The sequence below is a fragment of the Papio anubis genome, chromosome 7 (genome assembly GCF_008728515.1).
Source record: "Papio anubis isolate 15944 chromosome 7, Panubis1.0, whole genome shotgun sequence".
Taxonomy (NCBI): Eukaryota; Metazoa; Chordata; class Mammalia; order Primates; family Cercopithecidae; genus Papio; species Papio anubis.
Window position 1 is genome coordinate 77177937 of NC_044982.1, and position 5847 is coordinate 77183783.

The following is a 5847-nucleotide window of genomic DNA, read 5'->3' on the forward strand; positions in this document are numbered from 1 at the left end:
TTCCGTATTAAAAAATGACATTTTCTATAGGTTTTTTGTAGGTAGCTGTTTTATTCTGTTCTTTCTTGCTTACAACAGAATACCAGAAACTGGGTAATTTATTTTATAAAGTAATGTATATTTTACAGTTACAGGGACCGGGAAGTCTGACATCAAGGGTCCACCTCTGGTGAGGGCCTTCTTGCTGATGGGACTCTGTAAAGTCCTGAGGTAGCGCAGATCAGCACATGGTGAAGGGGCTGCGTGTGCTAGCTCAGGTATCTCCTTTTCTTATAAAGTCACCAGTGCCACTCCCGTGATAACTTATTAATTGATTAACCCATTAATAATCAATAAATGGATTAATCCATTCATGAGGACTTTGCCCTCATGATCTAATATATACACTATGTACCCACAAAAATTAAGAATTAAAAAAAAGAACCGGTCATCTGTTAGAGGCCCCACCTCTCAATACTGTCACACTGGGGATTAAATTTCAACATGAGTTTTGGAGGGGATAAATATTCAAACCATAGTAATACCTTTTAAGGAAGTTATCTCTTATTCTTAGTTTGCTAAGCATATTTTTAAAAATCATAAATACATGTCAAATTTTCTTAAAACATTTTTGCATATGATGTAGGGATATTTTCCTTATAGTCAAATAACTCTTATATTGGGATAAATTCTACTTGGTCATGATACACTTTCTTATAAACTTCTATATTCAGTTTGTTAATATTTTGCATTTATATTCACCAATAATACTATTCTTTACTTTTTCTTGTACTGATGAGTTTGGTTTCAAAGTTATACTGATCCCAGGGAATGACCTGGGAGGTTTCTCCTTTTGAATCTTCTGAAAAAGTTAGCTGAAGAACTGGAGTGACTAGTACTTTGAAGATTTGGCATAAATTGTCATTAACCCTGAATGATTAGTGTGAAAAAAATTAGCATTTAATTTAATTTCCTATTAAAGCATTCTTTTTCTTTCTTAGTTTTCAGAAGCTGTATTTTACTGGGATATTTTTCATTGCATTTAAATTTTCAAATTTTTTGTCATGCAGTTCAGAGTATTGTTATCTTTTTAACTGCTATGAGATATATATAGTTGTATCTATCTTTTTTATTCCTAATATTATTTATTCATGACTTCGCTTTGTGAAATTTATTTTTCCATTTTACTAGTTTGTAAAGTATTATTATTTGCAGCAGCAGCATTTGGTAAATGGGGTTGTGGGAGTGGTCTTGCCTGGATACAAGAAAAAGCATGGTTTGCAGAAGATAAAACACTAGATAAAACTGACTAAAAGTTGATGTGCTTTTTATTATCATCATGGACTGGCAATCCTAAACAATATCATTGACAAAATACTCCTCTATTAAAAATTACTTTGTGGTCCTACCATCTAAATGATTGCTGTGGTTACTGTTGAATTTCAAAAACACAGAAAATTCCAAATTACTATGTGCTTACTATTTGCATCATTCAACGTTGTTTTTGGCCTGGAAGGTAATGGGGTAACCTGGACAGTCTACCTGTGACACATGTAGATTTAGTTAAATGACTTCATTTGGAGAGTAGATTCATAAGAGTTTAGAGTTATTACATCTTATTTCAGACAATTTGTGCTCCCAATTGCAATGGTTTACATGTTCCTGTTATACAGCAGGTTCAAGATAAATAATGATAAGGCATAGAGCTCAAGTTATTTCATTTCTGTCATTCCAGGTTACACTTGGAGTCCTTATTTTGTTTAAAATTTTAAATAGTGAAATAAAGTGTGAAGTGCTAGGTGTAAGGTTACTTTTGTGAAGTGAAAAAATTTCATTTAAACCTGAAATGTTATTTGGAATTTGATAATAGCTTTAAAGTAAAAATTTTTTCTCCTCTTTAAATGTTATCTTTAAAATTTTAATTGCCCCTTATTATTAACTGTAATGTTTTTCATTACTGCAACAAAATCCATAGGTACAAGTTTTTCTCTTTTTTCAATAAAATATATCAATGTAATTCAGAAAGCATTACTTCCCTACTTTTTTCCTTTTTTATGCCATAATATTTATTTTCAATATTTTTCTACTGGCCTGATTATATATATATGTATAACATCATTAAAATAAAATATTTACTGCCTGTGTGTCTTTTCATTTTATTAGTCCTTTCGTTTTATATTTACTACTGAAAAGTTTTGTCCCTGCAGTGTAGATAATCTCTAATGTATTTTGTTTTTGTTTCTGTTTTTGTTTTTGGAGGTTTTGGGGTTTAGGTTTATTATCTCCTTCAACTCTCCATGGATTTAATTTTTCTTTTTTAATATATATATATTATACTTTAAGTTCTGGGATACATGTGCAGAACGTGCAGCTTGTTACATAGGTATACATGCGCCATGGTGGTTTGCCGCACCCATCAACCCATCATCTGTATTAGGTATTTCTCCTAATGTTGTCCCTCCCCTAGCCCCACCCCCTGACAGGCCCCAGTGTGTGATGTTCCCCTGCCTGTGTTCACGTGTTCTCATTGTTCAATTCCCACTTATGAGTGAGAACATGTGGTGTTTGGTTTTCTATTCTTGTCTTAGTTTGCTGAGAATGATGGTTTCCAGCTTCATCCATGTCCCTGCAAAGGACCTAAACTCATTCTTTTTTATGGCTGCATAGTATTCCACATTTTCTTTTTTTGAGATGGAGTATTGCTCTGTCGCCCAGGCTGGGGTGCAGTGGCCGGATCTCAGCTCACTGCAAGCTCCGCCTCCCGGGTTTACGCCATTCTCCTGCCTCTGCCTCCCGAGTAGCTGGGACTACAGGTGCTCGCCACCTCGCCCGGCTAGTTTTTTGTTGTTTTTTTTTTAGTAGAGACGGAGTTTCACCGTGTTAGCCAGGATGGTCTCTATCTCCTGACCTCGTGATCCGCCCGTCTCGGCCTCCCAAAGTGCTGGGATTACAGGCTTGAGCCACCGTGCCCGGCCGTATTCCACATTTTCTTTATCCAGTCTATCATTGATGGGCATTTGGGTTGGTTCCAAGTCCTTGCTATTGTGAACAGTGCTGCAATAAACCTGTGTGTGCATGTGTATTTATAGTAGAATGATTTATAATCATTTGGGTATATATCCAGTAATGGACTAAAACACAAAAAGCAATGGCAACAAAAGACAAAATTGACAAATGGAATATAAGTAAACTAAAAGGCTTCTGCACAGCATAAGAAATTATCATCAGAGTGAACAGGCAACCAACAGAATGGGAGAAAGTTTTTCTACCTATCTATCTGACAAAGGGCTAATATCCAGAATCTGCAAAGAACTTAAACAAATATACAAGAAAAAAAAAACACCCTAACAAAAAGTGGGTGAAGGATATGAACAAACACTTCTCAAAAGAAGACGTTCATGAAGCCAACAAACATATGATAAAAAGCTCATCATCACTGGTCATTAGAGAAATGCAAATCAAAACCACAATGAGATACCATCTCACACCAGTTGGAATGGCAATCTTTAAAAAGTCAGGAAACAACAGATGCTGGAGAGGGTGTGGAGAAATGGAAACACTTTTACACTATTGGTGGGAGTGTAAATTAGTTCAACCATTGTGGGAGACAGTGTGGTGATTCTGCAAGGATTTAGAACCTGTAATTTTTGTTTTTCTAACTTTAGTGGCATGCTTAAGTCATTAATTCTCAGCTTTTCTTTCTTTCTTTTTTTTTTAAGAGCTGTAGATTTTTAACCAAAATTTCAATGTTGCAATTTAGCAAATACATCTTTCTTTGGTGAAAATAAAGAAGGATAATTCTTTCATCCTTTCCCTTATTTAGTAGCTTTAAAAAATGAATTGAGGCTGCACACAGTGGCTCTCATGCCTGCAAACTGCTGGGCAGTTTGGGAGGCTGGAGTTGCTGGATTTGAGACACCTGGAGGCTCAGGGAGTTCGAGACCAGCCTGGCCAAATAACACAGTGAAACTCCATTTCTCATCAAAAATACCAAAATTAGCTAAAAAGGGCAGGTGACTGTAATCACAGCTACTTGGGAGGCTGGGCGGGAATAGCTTGGTTCCAGAGTAGAGGTTACAGTGAGCCAAGATCACCACTGCACTCCAGCCTGTCTGGGTGACACAGGGAGACCCAAAATAAAATGGACCTGTTCTTCCAGCAAATTTCCCTCCTTCCTTCCTTCCAGATCCTTCCTTCCTTCCTTCCTTCCTTCCCTTCTTGAACGGATCGGAACATATTTCGTATTTCACCATCGGATACCGATATTCATTTGAGGTCGCTTCAGCATTTAATTTTTCCCGAGCCTATTACAATCTGAATTGGCTTTTGATAAATTGCTTTTGCATGATCTGTTTATTTCGCGTTTCAGCACGACCTGAAATTAACTTATTTCCTATGATCGTCCAAGGTTTTTTATTTAGTCAGAAATTGCAGTTAAGGACAAGGGTCTAAGAGCACACATTGATACTATATTGTTCACTGTTTCAGAACCAGTCCTCTCTATCTATCCCTTCCTCTTCTAGGGAAATTTTATATATTTAGCTTGATGCTTTTTTATAGTATATATTTTTTATTATTATATAATGTAAATGTTATATTTCTATGATATTGTAATGTAAATATTATTATAGAATTTAAATATGTATATATTCATATATTCCCTTTCTTAGATAAACAGTGGCATACCATACACATTGTTTTCCACCTTGATATTTTTTCACCTGACATTTCTCCATAATAATATATAGAGTGCTCACTTCAGCAGCACGTATACTAAAATTGGAATGATACAGAGAAGATTAGCATGGCCCCTGCGCAAGAATGACACGCAAATTTGTGAAGCGTTCCATATTTTTAACCAATTTGATCAACTGGAAGAAAGAGTATCAGTAATTGAAGATCAAATGAATGAAATGAAGTGAGAAGAGAAGTGTAGAGAATAAAGAGTAAAAAGAAATGAACAAAGCTTCCAAGAAATACGGGATTGTGTGAAAAGACCAAATCTACGTCTGATTGGTGTGCCTGAAAGTGACGGGGAAAGTGGAACCAAGTTGGAAAACACTCTGCAGGATATCATCCAGGAGAATTTCCCTAACCTAGTAAGGCAGACCAACATTCAAATTCAGGAAATACAGAGAATGCCACAAAGATACTCCTCGAGAAGAGCAACTCCAAGACACATAATTGTCAGATTCACCAAAGTTGAAATGAAGGAAAAAGTGTTAAGGACAGCCAGAGAGAAAGGTCAGGTTACACACAAAGGGAAGCCCATCAGACTAACAGCAGATCTCTCGGCAGAAACTCTACAAGCCAGAAGAGAGTGGGGGCCAATATTCAACATTGTTAACGAAAAGAATTTTCAACCCAAAATTTCATATCCAGCCAAACTAAGTTTCATAAGTGAAGGAGAACTAAAATCCTTTACAGACAGGCAAATGCTTAGAGATTTTGTCACCACCAGGCCTGCCCTACGAGAGATCCTGAAGGAAGCACTAAACATGGAAAGGAACAACAGGTACCAGCCATTGCAAAAACATGTCAAAATGTAAAGTCCATCGATGCTAGGAAGAAACTGCATCAACTAGCGAGCAAAAATAACCAGCTAATATCATAATTACAGGATCAAGTTCACACATAACAATATTAACCTTAAATGTAAATGGACTAAATGATCCAATTAAAAGACACAGAGTGGCAAATTGGATAAAGAGTCAAGACCCATCAGTTTGCTGTATTCAGGAGACCCATCTCACACGCAGAGACACACATAGGCTCAAAATAAAGGGATGGAGGAAGATCTACCAAGCAAATGGAAAACAAAAAAAAGCAGGGGTTGTAATCCTAGTCTCTGATAAAACAGACTTTAGA

At 36.3% G+C, this 5847-nt stretch overlaps 1 non-coding gene across 1 annotated transcript; it reads left to right on the forward strand.

Moving 5' to 3' along the window:
- Positions 1–4728: 4728 nt before the first annotated feature.
- LOC116275974 lies at positions 4729–4835 on the forward strand. The gene has a single exon (XR_004185440.1). It is a non-coding gene; the product is annotated as a U6 spliceosomal RNA (small nuclear RNA).
- Positions 4836–5847: the final 1012 nt, after the last annotated feature.